The sequence below is a fragment of the Microtus oregoni genome, unplaced genomic scaffold (genome assembly GCF_018167655.1).
Source record: "Microtus oregoni isolate MIOR12 unplaced genomic scaffold, Mior012 000002F_ref0000024, whole genome shotgun sequence".
In the NCBI taxonomy this organism is placed as follows: Eukaryota; Metazoa; Chordata; class Mammalia; order Rodentia; family Cricetidae; genus Microtus; species Microtus oregoni.
Window position 1 is genome coordinate 44599557 of NW_024543061.1, and position 21414 is coordinate 44620970.

The 21414-nt window shown below is 39.0% G+C and overlaps 1 protein-coding gene across 4 annotated transcripts in view; it reads left to right on the top strand.

Annotated features, from left to right (window-relative positions):
- The first annotated feature begins 831 nt into the window (after positions 1 to 831).
- Positions 832 to 21414, top strand: part of Chl1 (cell adhesion molecule L1 like) — a 208503-nt gene continuing 187920 nt past the window's right edge. For 2 of the 4 annotated variants that reach the window (XM_041633376.1, XM_041633366.1), the window contains exon 1: positions 833 to 1162. The gene's annotated coding sequence lies outside the window, so the exon portion shown is untranslated. Of the gene's footprint in view, positions 1163 to 21414 lie in introns of all 4 variants that reach the window. The other 2 variants (XM_041633393.1, XM_041633384.1) reach the window with 2 other exon arrangements.

The window sequence follows — 21414 nt, forward strand, 5'->3', positions numbered from 1 at the left end:
ACAAAACAGGACTGTAAGATCAATCTCACAGCCTCAGCAGAGTAAAAGTTAGAAGTCAGTAATTCCATTACCATCAAAGAGCACTCCATGCAACAGGATTTTCTAAAGTAATATTGAGTGAACATTTGGGTAATATCACCAGTGTGTTCATGAAAAATGAAGGAGTGTGCACATCACTTAGAATGCCAATGTCTGTAACTTCCCTGCAGTGCATCTCTGAAACAAACATCTTGCTTATCAGTGAAGAGAGATATACAAAATATCAGGAATGGACTTTTGCACAGTGAGTGAGCAGAAACATCTTTATTCCATCACACTGAATTAATAGAGAGTAAATAAGAAAATGTCACTGGCCGATTTGGTGAAGTACAGATGGTAGCGGTGCACAAATTGTACATTAGATATCAGTAGAAGAGCTTTAGATTTATGCCTGCACTCATTGATTTGACAGCTACTGGAGATGCCTCTTTTGTAAATTAAATTGAGAGTTCCATCAACCCCCACCACGCAATGAGGAAGTAAAACCAGCAAGACATTTTTAAAAAGAGGTACAAGGCACCACACCCTCCACCACGCAGCAAAGGGTAAAACAGACTGGAAGCCTGTGTGTGGAATCTGAACGCGGAAGGGTGGGAGACAGAGCAGAGGGGAGGGGTTTCTTTTTGGTCTCTAGCTGGCAAGCAAACCCCGCAGCGATCCTGCCTCTTTTGGCTTAGAGATGTTGAAAACGACAAGCAAAGTTTTGTCTTTGTTCCCTGCTTTTCATAAAACCAAAATCTAAAGCCTGTAACTCCCTCTTGTCCCAAGGGAGAGTGTGTAAAAGGGAGGGAAAAGAAGCTGTGTGGGTGAGGGGTGGCAGAGCAGATCCTGGGGACAGCGGAGGAGAGGAGCAAGCCAGTCTCTCCTAGGAGGGCGTGGATACCGGTGCAAGCTCGAACAGGTCCAGCCTTCTGGAGACCTGTGCCAACAGCAGGAGGGGACAGACGGAATCTCTGTGGGCAGACCGGAGTGTGGAACAGCAGAGAGCGTCCAACTAGAAACTCCCCTGGATCCACCCAGAGGCTCTGGACCTTGTTGGTCCCCTTTGCCTCTGTGAGCCCGCTTAAGGAGAAGTTTTCCCAAGGGAAGGTACCCGACAGACCGGGCGTCAGAGGAGGCTCAGGTGAGTAAATCTGCGCGTGCCTTGCTAGGAATGGGGTTCTCTCAATCTGTCCTTTCGTCAACTCATTGAGCGAGGTGGAGGAAAATCAAAGGCTTGCTCCTGGGAAAAGAGCAACTCTTATGAAAGAGAAATGGTGCACAATCCAGGACTCCATCCTTGCCCAAAATGGGAGTGGCTCAAGGTCCCTTCCCTAACCTGAGAAGAGACACCTCCTTTCCTAGCACCTCCGATGCTGGTAGTTAGGGCTGGATTTTCGACAGCTCCAGGTCACTGGATGTAGTAAACATCTTCCAGGACCCCCGCACCCTTAAGCTCTCAACCTTCCGTAGGCTGACCTGTTTCTTCCTACATAGCCACCGCCCCCTTCCTTACCCTCTGGAGAGGATGCATGCCCGCCTGTAGATTGTAGCCATCTGGGAGGCGAAAGCGGGGGGGGGGGGGGCGGGGGGGGGAGTTCTACACGTCTCTCCAATGTCCACCTCTAGCTCTTGGAGGTCCTGATTCTCTCACCCTGGCCCTAAAGCCCCTATCTAGCCGCTAGTCTCTAGAGATAATTCTTGGTTGCAGTGGCGTTCCCTAAATGCCTCCAGCTGGGATGAGCGATCTGTGAACCGCCGCCTTAGGAAAAGATAGAGGCATAGAGCACTTCACCTCAACAGAACGCAGTGGGGGCGAGAGGGCAAGCCGGGAATGGGGGGCGCTGGTTGCCATGGCTCCCTGGTGACCGAGCCGGGGGAGCTGGGGATGCCAGTCATGGACAGACAGTCCCCTTTTCCTCTTTGTGTCTCCCCTTGTCCTCTTTCTCTGTCTCTGTCTTTCTCTCTCTTTTCCTCCCTTGAGTGAAAGTGTACATGGGGAGGGAGCAGGGAGCAAGTGATTAATTTGGAGAGCTGGGATTGGAGCCGAGAGGCTAGGGGGAAAAAAACGTCGTTTTCTGCATCCCCACTCCCTTTGGCTGCTAAGAACCTCACTTTCTCAGCCAGGGGAAAGGCTGATGAATTCCTCCGAAAAATCTGGGGCGGGAGGAGCGGCAGCATCATGGTCCAGGTACTGGAGCCCAAAGCCCCGAGAGGGAGCTGGGCGGGTGGTCTGAGGTATGGCGGAGAGGGTGGGCGCGACTACAGATTAGCCACCAAGCACTATCAGGTGTGCGTGGCACTTTGCACATGGGGCGAGGAGGTAGCCCCTAACTCAGCCTAAGGAGAAAGGCGATCAATACCGCCCCGCTGGCCAGAACTGCGAAGAGTCTGCTAGTGGCAGCCAGCTGAAGGTGTGTGCACAAAAGCACTCTCCCGGTGAAAGGCTAGGGGAAGGGGGAGATAGCGCCTGCGCGAAGGTGTAGGCATAGAGCTAGGTAACTCTTGCAGGTACTTCAAGGTAGTCTCCTGGAGTGTCTACCTGGTTTGGAATTTTAGCTTAACTCCTCTGGGATGTGTGAATCTGGGTCATTTACTCCATGCCTCAGTTTCCCTCTTTAAATAATAGGTATCATCCCATTTTGAGATGGAAGACTGGACTGAAATTGTCCAAGACGAGCAGTTTAACTACCTTCTCTGATGAAATTCATTCAGAAGTCAACTGTTCTAGACGGTATTACTGGTACAATTAATCCTCAAATTAATGAGATATGGTAGATTATTGTTTCTCCGCACTTTTATGGAGGGCAGAATTCTGTGTTTTCTAATTTTAGAAAAGAATATTTATAAAATGTGTTAATAACCAGTTCAATTCGTAAATCTTGTTTATAGCAGATTGAAAGAGAAAAACTGAGCAATTGTTAGATTGGCTGAGTCCAGTGTTGGACAGAGGGCAGAAAGCGGCCCCTGGAAAACCTGGTGACAAGAAGATCCAATTTCTTCCACAATTTTCCATGTAGGATTTGAGCTCTTCTATCACTTGCTTGTGCTGTTGCTAGACTTGTCTCAGTTTTAGTCTCTTTGTGATGCACCTATCTATGGCTTTGACAATTTAATTTGGCTATAGAGTCTAATATATACCTGAATCTCCCATCTCAGGGTCTTCAGTGCTCCAATGGATTCACCTCTCCTAAGGCAAAGTGTCCTGCTGTCATTATTTGAATGCCCAGAGTAACTGATATCTAATACATAAAGATAGATGGTGTTACTAGGTGGTTGTGGGTACTGGCTGTAGCAGCTGACTAGAATCTTTTTCAGGAAATGCTTCTATCAAAAAAAGCATAGGACTATGATGATAAACACACATTTTGTGTTTAAACTTACAGAACTCTTCCTTCCTTGCTAGCACCTCATGGCTGTATCAGTTTTATTTATCTGGCATTGTACAAGCCCAGTTCACATCATCCAAAATGTATGGTATCTTTGTGTTAGTGCTCTCCCCCCCAGTTAGACAACTTGCTTTAAATCAACTTTGAGAAAACATTTCCTTACTAAAATATGTGTACACTTTGGTAGATTTTAGACAACTGAGCCAGGTAGATACCAGTATCTCAAACATCTTTATGCATTTCCTATTGAAATATATTCCACTGAGAAATACATTATCTGTAAAGAAACCTGCCCTTTATATTTATTTCTAAAATATTTGGAGATAGGAGATAAGTCAAATCTAAAATTGCTTTGTTGAAATAACTTAGCCTGGTTCATTTTTCTGAGGAAATAAGGAAGAGCTGACCTATTAGTTTTAATCGATAAAGGGAAATAAAGTAACAGAGAGGAATTCATATCTGATAGGAAGGGATGATCCCCCAACCCCCCAAAAAATAATGCTACGAGCATCATCCGTTCCAAGAGTGGAGTATTGCTCCACAGTAAGCATTGCAGCACTCACCTCCACCGTTTGTGTCATCTTTAAAAGGGACCTGGAGGAATTAGTGTGACAGCTTGTCTGAAATCCATGTGATCATTTACATATTGTCTCCCAGGAGCTCTGGCACTAAAGGTTCTATTTATTGGAAATGATTTTGCCCCTTGATTAATGACAGCCAACACTATGATAGGATGTCATCTGCTCTGGAAACACAAATTTCACTTTTCACCATTTTCTCTTTTCCTTTACAAATCTGAGCAGCCGTGCACTTGGAAAAAATGCTTGTGACACCAGACAAAGGGCAGCAGCAGAAAATGTGACAGATTGGAGGGTGTTGAGCCCTGAATTTGGGGTACTAATTAACGTGTCCAGGTGTAATCAAGAGGATGAACATGTCTTTCTACAGAGCCTGTTTGCAGTGGCAAGCTACATTTTCTGATTCAATCAGTGTTCCATGCTATTTTTCAAACCAACTCTGAGAATACTGTATTTTCAATTATGAACATTTTGATTACAGCTCCATCCTAAGTAATTCAGTCTGAAGAGAATGCAATTATTATGGTGATTTACATAACATATGCTAAGTTAACATAGCTAATGAGTGAAAGCATAATATTCTTTCTCCTCATTCCTGGAAAATATTGTGCTAAGCATTCTTTGAAAGAAAAGATTACCTTCTTCGCCAGCACTTGGAGCCTACCTACAAGTAGACTTGGCACTGAGCCATGTTCTCTGCTATTAAAGGGAAATCGCTCACATTTTGGAGATCACGTGTCTTTTCTTACCCTTGGGAGGGACTGGAAACAATTCTCAATTTAATTAGATAGGGTGCTTCCTCTTTTCTGTATATATTTCTTAAAAGGAAGAGCCTGCATTTTCTAATTCGGGGGGCTGGTTTGCACTTTAAACATTACTAATTGCTACAGTTTATTGTATGTGTGTTGCAATCTTGTGGTAAGTTAATTATAGCTTTCTCATTAGCACCATGTAGAGAATAATGAATTAACACATGCCTTTGATCAAAAGAACATCTACGTTTATCTTTGGAGAATGAAAGTGTTACTGTGTTACCAAAAGTCACTATAATTTTCCCACGAAAATCAAATTGAGTGAAATTCTCCAGCAGTATGTTAGGAAGCTTGTTGAATGAGTCAGATTGATCACAAACAAGAAAGAGCAGAGCTGTGGTTGCTTGGCAACCCAACATTATTCTGCAATTTCTTCTGGTATATTTATCCAGTATACTAGAAAATTCTGTTTTGTTAATGAATGTTTTTAGGGAGTGCACAAATAGACCATAACTAATTGAGATTTTTATGTATTGTAGATTCAAAATGATCCTACTTACCTTTTCATTGTGTTTAGATAATTAAAATATAAAAAAGTCTACTTTGTTTTCATATTTCACAATTTTCCCTAAACAATGTCTGTTTATTTCCACACAAATTGTTCCCATCAAAAGAATACAAATTGTTTATTTCTTTTGAAAGTCAAATCAGTAGGACTATGTGTAGGTGTGTTCATAAAAATAATTTCAATAAAAACAAGCATAAAGCCTGAGGTAAAATGGTTTGAGGTGAGATGAATTCTTCAAGTTATGGTGTGAATTTATGGTTCATCGGTTGCACTGGCAATTGAGTAAGTTTAAGGTAGATGTAGTCACCTCAAGTAACATTGGCAGATAGTGATGACAATAATAAATATATTGAATTTGGAAAATACATCAATACATTCTGTGCTTTGACTTTGCCTTACCATATTTTCCTGTATGATGTTTGCTTGTCTCTTATTTTCTCAGTAGTTACAGAAATAAGAAATCTACATAACCGCTGACTCCCCTCTTGTAACCCCTTCCCGCCAAGTCTCAGAACAACAATCACACCATTTTTTCTACAGCCCATGATTTTTAGTGCGCATCACAATTCCATTCTCAGATTGCCTATTCTTTGAGGGCATGTGTTCCATTTTATGCACCTCATAAACCCTTATAGGCCCTGGCATGGTAAGAAAGCACATTGCTGTGCTGATGAAATGCAGTAGCTTTGTAGTTAGGCTACTAGGGTTCAGAATTGAAGTGGCCCTCTTATAGGTGTTGAAGCGAAGGCATTTTAACTTCAGATTGATTTCATCTGTAAAAATGGCTTATACGCCTAGTTCATGCTTATTACTGTGAACATTACACGGACACTTTATCCAGAGCTTATAGCGCTTATTAACTGCTTAATAATTTCCAGCTTTTTGATTCATTTTTGTCTTCCTATAACACTTTAATGTGTGAAGAAACAAAAACAGATAAATGTGTGCTTGTGTAGCCCTTCACATGTGAACAAACATGACCTGTGAGTCATGGTACCATCAAATTTTATTTATATTAGTTATGTGCACATATATCTATAGCTTCTTTGTCAAATCCTTCATAGATCCTGAGTGGTGGTTCTTTTATTTATTTTTATTATATTTAAATAACATTTTTTAATTTATTTTACATACTGACTACAGTTTCCCTTTCCCCATCCCATCATCCCTGCCCTGTGTAGTGATATATTATTTGTATTTTGATAAATGAATCTTGCCTGAAGGCTAGAGGCAAAGCTAAAGCCTGCAGAGGTCAGGCAATGCTGACATACACCTTTAATCATAGGCTTTGGTAGACAGAATCAGAAGGATCTCTGTGAGTTCAAGGCTACCCTTGGCTACACAAGATCAATGCAGAAACAAATTCAGGTGGTGGTGTTGGCTCACACCTTTAGTCCCATTTTAGAGAGTCACACCTTTAATCCCAGCACTAGAAGGAATATAAAATGGGAGGAGAGAAAGGTTCAGTATGATTAGTTTGTGGTCACTCAGCCTTGGTCGAGGTAAGACTTCTCTAGTGGCTTTTCTTTTCTGGTGTTTTGGTTGAACTTCAATTTTTGTGTCTGGGTGTTTATTGGTCATGCTACAGCCCTTCACTTCTCATCTACCTCCTTTCCCTTCACTCATCCTCTATCTACATTCAGAAAGAGGCTGGAGAGATGACTCAACCGTTAAAGCCTAGACTCACAACCAAATTCTAGTGGTTCTTAGTTGTGGCTGAAATGAGACATACCTAGAGGGAGCTGTTTAAATTGTTGTCTTGCCATGATTGCTGTAGGTTTGCATGGGTCTTCACTAAGATCCTGCAGGCCTGACTATTGACTCAGTTACCCTGCTGTCATGAAGTGTGGTTGGAAAAGGAAAATATTATCCAACCTCTGTGACTTTTCTTACTAAACTTTTTGGATCAAACAACACCTTATTCATTGAAAAAATATTAAATGCTCTTTTCATTTACTAACTATAATATCATTTTTTCAATCAGCTATGTCTATGAAAATGGTAGAAAACAAGGCACTATTGTGGTTTTTGGGATGCAGTAAGCCACAATGAATTTAAATGGTTCTACTCGGTTCATAGATTTGGGCTTAAACATCAAGATGCCTGGATCTTTTGAAGTCTGAATACATATATGCTTTACCTTATGGCTTCAAATGAGGCAGGAAGAGTAATTAGCTTTATATAAAATTACTATACAGGTGAGTTTCAGCTTAAAAACTTCTTGTGCATTGTCAAATAAAAGGGCAAACTTATCTAGTATTCAAATGGATACCCTTTGGAATGAATCTAGGCTTAACATGTGTTCTGCATTGTCCTGAAAAATTTCTAGTTAAAATTTTGATATATATATATATATATATATATATACATATATATAAAGTAGAGATTTTAAGATTTCTATATGTCTTATTTTGGAAAAAATTCATGTAACTTGACCTGAGATTGTGAGTGTTAAAGGATGCTGTTGGTCTAAATTGAATGGCCGAATGGCACACTCCTTTGGGATATTTTCTTCTTCTTCTTCTGTTTTTCTTCTGACATTTTCATATTTTAGAGGGTCAATAGAAGAGATTTTAAATACGGGTCTACATATTTTTTTAACAGGGTTAAGGAAAAATAGCAAGTTTGTAAAACAGCCTTGAGAATATTACTGGTCTTCACTGTAAGATGGAAACAGAAGTCACTAGAAGAGCTGAGTAGAACCTGTTGTTTTTGACAGAGGCAAGTAATTACTGTCTAGTCACAACACAGTATCATCTCCCTGCTGCAGTAGATGCTGCTCCATTTGTAGAGTAGTCAAATGGAACCACCATCTTAAACTAAAGGGGCCTAGTATATAGAGTCAAGCCAACTTAGAATACAGCAGATTGTAGGAGAGTCCATTGTAGATCAGACTTGATAAACCTATCAAGACACTTCGTTCACTTTGGATGCTTCCAATTTATAAAATGTGAGCAATGAAAGAGGCATCTTGAAGGGCCACAAACAAGTCTCATTAAATTTGCATTCATGACCATCTTTAGCCCCTTTCATTTGTTATTCTTTCCTCCTCCATTTTTATCACCCTAGATGGATGAACTCATATCTATATATGGGCTTCCATTGTGGCCTCCAACCTTCAGAACAAATTGTCCATCCACTGCTTTCCAAGACAAGGGCTGATGCAGTTGGAAGGAGAAAGGACAGCTTCGAGGAAATCAGGTTTGCTCTTTGAGCAGAGGTCCTTCCCCAAGGAAAACTGCTGTAACACTGGGGACCATGGTACCTGCGCTTAGGAAGTGGAGGCTCAAGTAACAGTCGCACTGCTACCATTGCCACCTAGACCTTTGGGTCTTTTCAGGGCATCCCTGTCTTTGACAAAGTCATATACACAAGGAAAGAATAAAGAAACCGTTCAAGGGAACATTGCTGGGCAATTTGTGTTTCTGAAGCTAAGGGAGCGGGCATTCTCCATGATAACAAAATAGAAGTAGGTAAGAGAAATGCAACAATTTTTGATGATGCTATTAGAGTTGATTGTGAAAAGAGTGTGCTACTGAGTTAGACCTTTGCTAAAGACTCTAAAAGGACAATATCCATTCATTATAATCTCTATCGCATCTCAATGGGTCCAAAATAAATAATCTCATTAGTAAATAAGGTTGGGAAGAAAATAAATACTGACCTTTTTGAGGACTCTACCACTCAAAACTGCTTTCCTATTAATTCAGAAAATTACTCATGAAATGGCCATTTAAAATTTTAATATCTTTTATTATACAAGGCTGTATGCTTTTTAGAGAATGTTCTCATATCCTTGACTTTTACAACAATGTAGTTAATAGAAGAGGGGAAGCTGGTAGCCTGTTTAATACGATAAAAATAAATGGACTAGGTAAGGGAATAGGAATAAAAGCTCAGATAATGTCATTTATAATGCAATTGAATGCTTACTCTATTGCCTTCATATTTCTTTATTTGATTCCTTCTTTGAAATCTATGAGAAAACATGCAAACAGTGGTGACTTTTACCTTCTTCTCTTTTTTTCTTTTCGAATCAATAGATAATATGTGAGCTGCTGAGGGCTGCTTCCCTTTCGCAAGCTCTTCATTCCTACTCTGTGCTGCATTTGAGGCCACTATCCCATGTCAGCATCCTTTCTTAGACTTTTCAGTTCCCAAAATTTCATTCCCAAAAGTTTCTATCAGTGCCCTCTTTAAATGTCAGCGCTTGTTTTCACTATAGACAAGCATTCTTCCTTGTGATCTATCCAAACTTACTTGCTATGTACCTAGTTATTCAAGGCAAACATAAGAAAGGGAGAGGAGTCTTTTAAAGTCACATAGAGCACATACCTATCCTAGTTGTGGTGTCATGTCAAAAGAAGCATTAAAATCTTTCATGCAATGGCATCATAGTGAGGAATGACCATTGAGAGAGACATTTGCTGAGTGGAGACAACTATTTTAGTTACAGTTCTTTTGGGATTAAATGCTCTGAAAATGTCAACTTAAGGATGAAAGAGTTAATTGTGATCATGTTTAGGTATGTGGTGTGAAAGTTGAAAAGTCAGGAGCTTAAAATAGTGGGTTACAAAGAGCAATGAGGGCTGCTGCTGCCTGCCTAGCTTTGCTTTCTTTATGTGGTCCAGGATCCAATGCAGAGAATGGTGCAACCAGCCCAAGGTGGTAGTGGGTCTTTCTACCTCAATTAATCAAAATAACTTTCATAAGCATGTGCACAGGATTGTCCCCTATGTGGTTCTGGATATTTCAAGTTGACACCATCATGGTTGCATTTATGTTCCCTAGTTCTTATGGCAGAAAATGAGTACCACTGTATGTAGAAGCCAGCATTTGCTCTCTCACTAGATTTTGCTTACCATCTTTACCATTTCTGTGTTCCTGAAGAAATGCTTTGTTGCTCTGTAACATGAATGTGCGTGTATTTCTCTCACATCTGGATAGCATGTATATTTATTTGCATATTATTTATATATAATATTGGATATATATCCAATGTGTGTATTACATTATGTGTTTGGCATTTATGAATTAAGATAGTAATAGTTAAAGAGACCAGATTCCCTATCCTACTTTGTTGTTGTTGATCTAGAGCCTAGTGATAACACTGTTTATATTGGCACCTGTCAAGCAATGTAATGTTGAAGTGGAAAGAAATACAATTCTTTTTCAGGAGTTGGTGAAATATACTTGGGAGTTGTGGGAACTTGTTTTTTAGTCAGAATATTTAGAAGTAAATACAGATTTGTTAGTATTTTAGTGTGTACATACCAATAGCATTTTTTTTTCGGTTTTCTTTTTTCTTTTCATTTTTTTTTGTTTTTGTTTTAAGACAGGGTTTCTCTGTAGCTTTGGAGTCTGTCATAGAACTCCCTCTGTAGACCAGACTGGCCTTGAACTCACAGAGATTTACCTAGCTCTGCCTCCCGAGTGCTGGGATGAAAGGTTGGACACCAGGGCCCAGGATATAGCATTCTTAAATGCTAATTGACTCCCACAAACTCCTTTTTTTGTGAAACTGATAGTGTTTGTTAAGAATGTGGTTGTTTTTTGTGTTGACTAGAGATTCTATTTTCTTCCATTGTATATACTGTTAGGCCTTTGTTTAACTCCTTCTGCTCCTCTAGAGTATAGAGATAGGATATATTTGTATAGTGTATAGTATACATTTGGTTTGTCATAAAGCATGTTTATCACTATGTTGTGAATATAAATATTTTCTTAACTTGCTGTATACAATGCATCTGGTATCACAAAATTCATACACTAGCTAAAAATGTGATACTGTAAAGAATCCTTCAGAGATTGTAGCTTTGACTTGGCAATAAGCAGGGAAACAGAAATAATAACTTTACCATCTGCATCCTACACCCTATACAGACATGAATAATTAATTGGCTACTTGGAGTTATTTGTAATTGCTCTGTGATATGAAATGTGCTCTATTTTCTGTGGAGATCAGAGTAATGGATTAAAATAGAAACCAAACAAAACTTTTCAAAACTGACCTTGATCCCATTTTGCTTTACGACTTCTGGAAATTCCGAGAGGAGATAGCTGTCAAAGGGTCTCAACACTCTAGCTTTTCTATATCTGCAAGTTTCTGCCACTAGTTGATTTAGGCTGAATAGATTTTGTACACAATTGATGTGCTCGAAGTTAAATTAAAGGACTAAGTGCTCAGGTGCACCTTAATATGTGCTTTTGTGAGTCAAGGTCAAATGAATTGGATTTGACCTTAAACATTGCCCCTTTAATAAAAGAAAGTATGCGGTTGGTGGGGGCTACCATCAGAGAAAATGTCTTCCATTCATGTTTTAAAATTGATATGAATTGTTTAAATGGAAATTGACATATGTGCACAAAACCTTTTGAAAGTTATCTTCTAGTTTCCTGTTTCACTAGCTATAAACTGAGGATATGAACAGCATCTACTGTCCCCTTCAGTGGCATTTGGAGGATTCATGAGCTAATATTTGTAGAGTGCTTTGAAGATAAAGGTGTCAGCTATTATTATTACTAATAAACCATTTTTCTCCAGTGCAATTTTGGACAGCAGCCATTAAAAACCCATTACTGTATTTAACAGTAAAACAATCTGCTACAGCCTAGTATTTACTACCTCAATTAAGCATACGTCCCACTTCTTTTGCCTCTCCAAATAAAGAGCTGGTGAGAAGGGACATAAAGGTGTGTCCTGTCATTTCCCAAGCTCATCTAAGTACTGAGCTTGCGTCGTTTGCCTGTCTCTGGAGAAAGCTGGGATCTATACTCCATGAGAAACAAGTTGGGCTGCACCTTTGTTTTTGTGGTTTATGAAAGGCATGGATCATTAACTTCTGGGCTTTTTACCCATCTGCATGTATATTGCAGTTTATTATCTTTGAAGGTTGAATTCAGCTATCTTTTTCATTGCTTGGCACTGATACCAAAAATGAAATTGACTCACATTGGGGGTTGTAGATATGTGTATGCATGAGAGAGAATTGGGCAATATTCAGAACTCAGTACTATGACTTAAGCTGAAAACTAAAATAATTATATATCTACTTCCAGTTCACAAATATTAATAAATAAAATTGAAGGTCTTGAATCATATAGACTAATTTCATAAATGAGTAAGTTACTATGACTAACATATGGCATTAAATCCCAATTGAAATTTATTTCAATCTCTGTAGATGTCCTAAAATACAGAATGATATTGGCTAATATAACAACTCACATATTTCCAAAATAATGCTCATTTTAAAAAAGTTACTTTACTACAACAAATAAGAATAAATATAAAAAATAAATCGATGCCTGTGTTGATACCTGCCCAGGACCATCAGTGGTAGCTGCCTCTATATTTTTCAGTAATCCTGAAATTTGAATGGAAGTCCTTCATTGTAACACAAATGTAGTTTTATCAGGAAAAAAATCATTACTTTATAGCACAGATTTTATTATAGAAAGCCCTTCCTCGGTCATTATTGCTTTTATTTTAGAATGATTCGAATGAACACAATCATCTGTTTGATTTTAGTAGATAACAGGTCAGGGCGATGAGGGGAGTCTTACAGAATTATTCACAGAAGAAAGAGCTTACAGTCAATGTCTTTCAATCAGCAAGAGACCTTTAAAGTGATAGGTGTGATAACTCAAAAACCATAAGGCTAATGATCCTGAAGTTACAAAATAGTTCAAAATAAAGAAAATATATTGTGGTACATTACCTCTTGGAGTGCTGCTCATTCATCTGAAAGGCAGGTGGAACAACTCTTTTCCAGTACTCAAGCCGCTTAATAAGGCTAAGCCCCCAATGGAACACAAAACCTTTTCAAATGGTTCATTTTAGATTAGTGAATTAATAAGTATCCAAAACAGATGCTATTGTTCACAGACAGGGCTTTGCATTGTCCTTACAGGTGAACTGTGGCACATGTTTTAAAATTGATATCGCAGAGGGAGACCATGCTGTATATATACTGTTCCTATTTGATTGACTTCTGAAGTCAGACTTACTCTATTTTCATCTTTTTCTCTGGTGAACTGCACATAAAGAATTTGCCATATGACTTAAGGTATTTTAAATTCAGGAGATATTACAATGTTTGGGGTTTGAAGCATATGAGGTACGCAGAGATGAAGTGTCTTTCTAAAGAGCAATGCATTAGAAGAGAAAGTAGTATCATAGACAGAAGACAGATAGAGAGCAGCATGACTGTGGATCTGAAGAGAAGTCAGGCCCTCAGGTTAGAATTTGAACTGTGGGTCCTTTCTTGTAGTTTTCATAGGCGTAGGGGTGGCAAGAATATTGATATGTTTTCTTTTTTGGTCCTCAATTGTCCATTAGTAGAGGTATCCAGTGAGTGTTCAGTTAAGGTGATCAATAAAGACATTTGTGCTTGACCATTATTGAGGATTGGTGGGACATGGAAGACAAGAATCTAGGCAAACAAGCTACCTTACTTATGCAAATGCTAATTTCTGTAGATACTGGAATTGATGCAGTTCAGCCAGAATGTAGTAATTTTACAAAACACCATGTCTCTGGCTAACAGATAAATACTTTGCATATATGATTCTTAATGTATCAGTTGTTTGTTTTTGAGAAAAAAATATCTCAGAGCTTATGTATAGTTTTATTAGTCAGGGTTTTCTATGGAAACAGAACTTAAATAATATATTACATATACACCCAACACACACATATATATTTACATAAAATACATATTAATCTTATATACATACAGACAGACATATATGATTTATGAGAATGTCTTACATGCTGTGGTCCATCTAATCCAACAATGATGGTAAACCATTGCAGGTTGCAGGAATACAAAAACTGTTCAGTTCACAAGGCTGGATGTGCCAGTTGATGTTCAGTATATACCAGAATCCTGAAAAAGTAGGCTACAATGCCAGTGAAGAAAGAGACTTTCCAGCAAGAGCAAGAGAAAGCAGGCAAGGAGAGCAAGATTCCTTGTTCCATGTCCTTTATATAGCTGCCAGCAGAAGATATGATCCAGATTAAAGATGGATACTCTCACTTCAAAAATATGGATAAAAATGTGTTTTCTCACTTCAAATAATTTAATTAATAAATAACTCCCCAATCTCAGATGTACCAGCTGCTTTAGTTTCTCTTAATTCTAGATTTAGTCAAGTTGAAAACCAAGAATTGTCATCATAATGGTTAAAAGGGGAGCTATTAAAAGATGATTCTCAAATGTGAATATTGAGCTGGTTATATAAGAGGTAATTGGACATTTTCTCATTTATCTGTTGATAAACTACCCCATAATCCCAAACAGTAGAACCATGAAATATCATGACACCATAGGTTGGGGCTTTAGGCAGAACTCAGTTTGGTGACTTCTCTCTTAGAGGGCACCATAGAGGTTCTATGGTGCTGATCAGGGATTGCTTGGATGGGGTGATAGTCCAAAATGGCTTCATTCTGTTGTGGAAAGAAGGCCACATGAAGCCCACATGCTCTTTTTGTTTTTCTTGTGGCCTTCGGGACTCTCTACTGGACTTTTTATTGAGCTCGGTGTTCTTCCCATAGAGGTGTAGGACCCAAGAGCCCAATCTGGACTCTCAACTATTTTCCTAAAGATTAGTTTTGAAAAAATCAAGATTCGGTGAAAGTGTAGGATTCCTGCTGATAAATTCTAGTAGAAGAATAGGGAGGAATAAAAACAAAATAGAAACGCTTGTTATCAGAATTACCAAATCAGCTGCTTTGTCCCAAAGGTAGATCCCTCCATCACCAGTTCCTCAAAATTTGACTAGCATAACACTATTATATTTGAGAGTAGTAACATGCCAATAATTTTTTTTTGTTTAGGCATAAATTGGAGAATTTTTTAAATCATTCTATATATTTTATTTTCTAAAAAATTGTTTTTATTGAGCTATATATGTTTCTCTGCTCCCCTTCCTTCCTCCTCTACCCTTTCCAATGATCCCCACATTCCCAATTTACTCAGGAGATCTTGTCTTTTGCTATTTTCCATGTAGAGTAGATCTATGTATGTCTCTCTAGGGGTCCTCTTTGTTGTCTAGGTTCTCTGGGATTGTAAATTGAAGACAGGTTTTACTTTGCTTTATGTCTAAAAGTCCCTTATGAGTGAGTACATGTTTTATTTATCTTTCTGGGTCTGGGTTACCTCACTCAATATGATGTTTTCTAGATTCATTCACTGGCCCGCAAATTTTAAAATGTCATTTTTTTCTGATGTATAGTACTCCTTCGTGTAAATATGCCACATTTGCCTTATCCATTCTTCCGTTGAGGAGCATTTAGGTTGTTTTCAGGTTCTGGCTTGACAAATAGTGCTGCTATGAATGTAACTGAGAACATGTCCTTGTGGTATGTTTGAGCATCTGGTGTAGGAAGGAGGTCCTTCTTTCTATGTGTTGCTTGTATTGGTTAATGAATAAAGAAACTGCTTTGGCCTGATGGGGCAGAGCTTAGCTAGGCAGAGAAGACAGAACTGAATTCTGGGAGGAGAAAGCAGAGTCAGAGAAAAGCCATGGATCCTCTGCCTGAGATAGACACCAGTTAGAATCTCCAGTAAGCCACTGCCATGTGGCAATATACAGATTAATGGAGATGGGTGAAACTAATATGTAAGAGTTAGCCAATAAGAAGTTAGAGCTAATGGCCAAGCAGTGTTTTAATTAATAAAGTTTCTGTGTGGATATTTCTGGTGTAAGATAGCCCGGCGGCTGGGATAAACAAGTGGCCCATCCCCCTACAAGCATCCTTTGGGTATATACCCAAAAGTAGTATTGCTGGGTCTTGAGGTAGGTTGTTTCCTAATTTTCTGAGAAATCATCATACTGTTATCTAAAGCAGCTGTACCAGTTTGCACTCCCACCAGTAAAGGAAGAGTCTTCTCTTTATCCTATGTCCTCTTCAGCATAAGTTGTCATAAGTGTTTTTGATCTTGGCCATTCTCTGATGGCTAAGAATTTTGAGCTTAAATGTCTTTCACCTATTTTAGATTCATCTGTTGAGAGTGTTCTGCTTAGGTCTCTTTTACATTTTTTATTGGATTATTTGTCTTTTGATGACCAAGTTCTTGCGTTCTTTGTATATTTTGAAGATTAGCTCTCTGTCCAATCTGAGTTGGTGACGATCTCTTCCCATTCTGTAGGCTGTCATTTTGTCTTGTTGACCATGTCTTTTGCTTTACAGAAGCTTCTCAGTTTCAGAAGGTCCCATTATTAATTGTTTCTCTCAGTGTCTGTGCTACTGGGGTTATATTTAGGAAGTGGTCTCCTGTGCTTGTTGTAGAGGACAACTTGTTGGTTCTGGGATGCTCAGCCCTGAAATAACCAGATGGAAACTTTATTGATTAAAACACTGCTTGGCCCATTAGCTCTATCTTCTTATTTGTCAAATCTTACATCTTAATTTAACCAATTTCCATTATTTTATATTTTATCATAAGGCTTGTGGCCTATCGGCAAGGTTTCAACATATCTGTCTCTGGTGGTGGCGCTATGGTTTCCCTCTTACTCTACCTCTTTTCTCCCAGCATTCAGCTTGGTTTTCCCTGCCTAACAAAGTTTGACCTTGCTTTAGGCCAAGCCAATTTTCTTTGTTCATTAACCAATAAAAGCAACATAGACAGAAGGACCTCCCACACCATGCGCCCATTCATTGAAGGCTACTTCCCATTTTCTCTTCTATGAGGTTCAGTATGACAGATTTTATGTTGAGGTCTTTGATCTATTTGGACTTGAGTTTTGTGCATGGTGATAGATATGGATCTATTTTCATTCTACTACATGTTGATATCTGGTTATTCCAGCATCATTTGTTGAATATGCTTAATTTTTTCAGTTTCTCTTTTTTGCTTCTTTTTCAAAAATCATGTATTCATAGGTGTGTGGATTGATATCCAGGTCTTCAATTCTCCTATCTGTTTTTATGCCAATACCATGCTGTTTTCAGTATTGTAGCTCCATAGTAGAGCTTGAAGTCAGGGATTGCGGTGCCTCTAGAAGTTCCTTTATTGAACATGATCGTTTTGCATGTCAATATTTTTTGAGCTTTGACAAAATTGATACTCTCCTGTTTTTTTTGGTGTGTGCGCCTGTGTTTGTATGTGTGTGTGTGAAATTTTTGTTATTTTGTTTGACTTCCTGCATGTTTCACAAATGCTTTTCTTCTATGATACATGTGGCCCTATGAAGTGCACATGGCTTTTGTCTAGAGAAAGGAGTAGAGAAATAAGAAAAAGGGACAATTTGTTGGTAGCAACATTGTAGATTAAGACTTGAGTTGTGTGAGATGTTCTCGTTCTTTCCCCTAACTCTGTTTATATTCATCCCTCCTATTTTTCATTTCTCTAGGAAATGGTTTGGACTTGTGACTACCAGGAAATGTTTTAGCAGATTCCAAAAGACCATTTGCAGTGAACTCTCCATGCTGGAGATACACTGCTTAGATTGCCAAGGGTTGCCAGTCCCATGGGGGAGAGAGTAGAGGTCACTTTCAATTTTACTTCCATAGTCATGTGAGACACAATGAAAAGGGGATTATGTAGTTTACTGTGAAATGATGAGTAGGGATTTAACTGTAGCAATCCCTTACCCGTAGCTCACTTTCCCTTCTAATGTTCTAGTGATCGTGAAGAACTGTGGCCATGCCTGGTAGAGGTTCTGTGTATCCATGACCTCTACTCTACTGTCTCCCTAAGTCTTGCTATTAACTTCTTCCTTGTATGCTCTGTTATTTCTCTGTTATTAGAAAGCATATGGATGGGCTTATCATTCTTATTCTGCTGGAGTTCTGATTCAACTTGTGAGAAACACAAGAACATGTTAGGCACCCATTATCTTGGCAAAAGCATGTGTAGAATATTAAGATATATATTTCTCATGTTCCCTAAGGCAACTCAATGGCACAAGCAACAAAAAATAACCTTCAAATACTATGCTATTATGAATTTAGTTCTGAACTGGTCATGCTATAAATTCTCCTTGAAACCATTATATACACATATCATTTAACTGGTCCTTCTGATAATTTCATGAGCAAGAACTTAAGTAGAACTAACATGTGTGTACCCAAACCATCAGCTCACAGACCATCTGAGTTTTGCCTTATTTTCATGACAGTTCAACTGGACTTATTCTCTAGAGTATCAAATGAAAATATAACCTCATGTCCCAAAGGGAGTAAGTGATAGTTAGAGTGACTGTAACTCAGACACAAAGATCCCGATTACTCTGACAGACACATTCGATTGGAGAGGAGATTTAATAAAGAAAGGAAGGCATGAATCAATGTACTGTCTGAACAGATTGGCAAGGACAATATTTAAATGTGTTCCAAAAAGGTTAAGAACTTTCTGGTATGGGATTCAGATGCTACGGGAAGTTGTCTGCTAAGTGAATATATCCCATCAGTTTTTGCCAGATAGTCTGAAGTATGTTAGCTAAGGCACAGAGTTGGGCAATAAGTGGCTATTTAGGGGACTAAAAACAGCACTGAGTAATTTTGACATTTTATCTGCAACATTCCAACTCTCTATGGTGACAATTTTAATTTGTCACTGTGCCTTACAGAATCTGCAGCCTGGAACATGAGTTTATAGAAGTATGCAAGGAACATAAGCTCAGAGGATTATTCAAACTTCATGAACAGGTTTCATTTTCAGATGATAAAACTCAAGGTCTTATAAATAACAATTCTGGTGAGAACTGCCTGATGGGTAGAGTGGTAGTGAGGCCCCGTGAGTTTCCTGTAGCAATTTCTCTGGTTATTGTCACAGCGCACATAATCTCCAATTTTCTCAGAGTCCCTTTTGACAAAGTACAGTAATTTTACCATAGCACGGATCATGTTTTTCTTGTCTTGCTTTAGCAACTTGCCATTTTCTGTCCTTTGAAGCTGCCACAAAACCTGTTTCTATTTTCTCCCTGACACACAGATTTATTCCCCCCTCAGCTGTTCTAGAAAATTCCTGTTCTGTCTTCCAGTTGCTAGACCACTGCAAGTTTCACCAGATTTCTGCCTTGTGTAGCCTTTCCTTTTCACTGAGGCCTAAATGTCACTGTTCAAATCTACTTTCTCGCCTGTCACTTTGACCAGGATGCCACTTGCTTCCTGAAAACTTCTCCTCGCTCCCCCTTGCTTTGCTGGCCAAGTAACTGTCACACTTACTTTCCACATTAAGTAGCCCCAGGCTTCATTATTCTTCTTTACATCCGTGTATCCTTAGAGACTCTCTAGCACAACAGCTCCCAGGCCCTTTCTCGCAAGAGTCTAGGTTCTCACACAGGATTTGTTTTGTCCTTTCTTTTGATGTAACTGGTCATTGGAGACTCATTCTCTAAGACAAGCAACCCCAAAGTCTTTGTGTATTATCTTTGTACTGCCTCCTATAATTCACTAAAACTGTTAACATATTCAATTCACACACACACACACACACACACACACACGCAGGTTTTATTTCACTAGTCAAAGTGCAACAGTGACGTCAGTGGCCAGCAATGAAAGTGTCTATAAACATAATAGGGTGAAAGCAGCTGAAACTGACCACATTCTGATTAGATGATAGGGTTCTCTGCTACAGGCTTTGTCTTGTTCTTTAGTCTCCTCCATCTTTAAAACTCAGGTCTCTAAAATTTGCACGCATGCTGCTGATGGATTAAGTTTTACCTGAGACCTGTAACCCTTTGTAGTCCATAAAATGGAGAGATGCTTTGCAGAGATTGGCATTCCTGTGATGAACTCACTGATGTCCTTTCCAAAACACATGCGGAAGTGCTCACAGGACCTAAGATACTATAGGTAGAGACACAAAATAATGCAATAAGGGCCAGAACAGCACATGTTGAGTTGACAGTTAACTTGACAGAATCTAAAGTCATGTGGGAGACAGTCAGGGCCTCTGGTTATTTGATGTGTGTGTGCAGATGGGGGGTGGGAGAAGGGACCTTAGTTACATGAATTGAAGTGGGAAGATACCCACACTGGGTGGAACCACTCTCTAGTTGGGGGCCTGGAGAATATAACTGGAGAAAGGGAAGTGAGCATTCGTACTCTCTTCCCAACTGTGGATGTGATCTACCAGCTGTTTCAAACTCCTACAAACTTGGTACTCTACCATACAGAACCATTCCTGGAACTGTAAGACAAAATAAACTGTTTTCCATGAAGTTACTTATTTCAAGAGGGTTTATGTCAGCAACAGAAAGACAAGTAAGACACCCCTCTCTCTAAGTTTGTTTCAATATTTAATCATTAATGAGAATCTATAATATTCCTGATTTTTGTGAAAACCAACTGTGCTATAGTATGAATTATAGGGTCATTTACATGCACCTGCTGATCTCAAGAGACTTATAGTTACCCATAAAGTATAGGAAGTATCAAAATGAAATTTATTACCTTTTCTTCTGTCCAGTGCCTTCCTGATGTTAGGAAACTCAGATTTAATGAAAGAACTAAAGATCTGGCATGCAGACCCAAATATTAGGCAGTGTAGATGGTGAAAATGAATCAGGAATGCTCAGATAATGTAACAAAAGTGTCCAAATCAGAGACTATTTCCTTTGTTCAAAAGGACTGAAGAAGAGGTTCAGGTTTTAATAGCAAAGGCATTTATTTGTGATCAGCCTTTTGTAACCATCTACTTTTTAGCAGTATTTATCACTGCGTAATCCAATATCCTTAGTTAAAACCATTTGATGTGGTAAAATGTGCCATCAATATCACTCTCTAGTTCTGAAAGGTTTTACTTCTCTTGCACAAGCCAAGATTCCTCTCCAATTAGGAGTAAGGTCAGAGAAATTCAAGCACAGAAGATGGCTTCTTCTAAAGCACACATGCCAGGCTCGGGCTTGTTTGCTTGGTTGGCAAGAGGCTGAGTGTAGGGATATTCCAGTTCATCCTAGAAACCCTAGGTTCCAGTAACATACTGAAGCTCTTTTCAGTCCTGAGATGCTCTAGAAATCACCTGTTCACAAAAGCAAACAAACAACACTGAAACCTAACATCTGCCTTATTTTCCATTTGGGTTAATTTCTCTTTTCTATGTAGAAAAAAATCACTAAGCAGAGGCTCTGGTTCCTTCCAAGGCCTAGTTCTG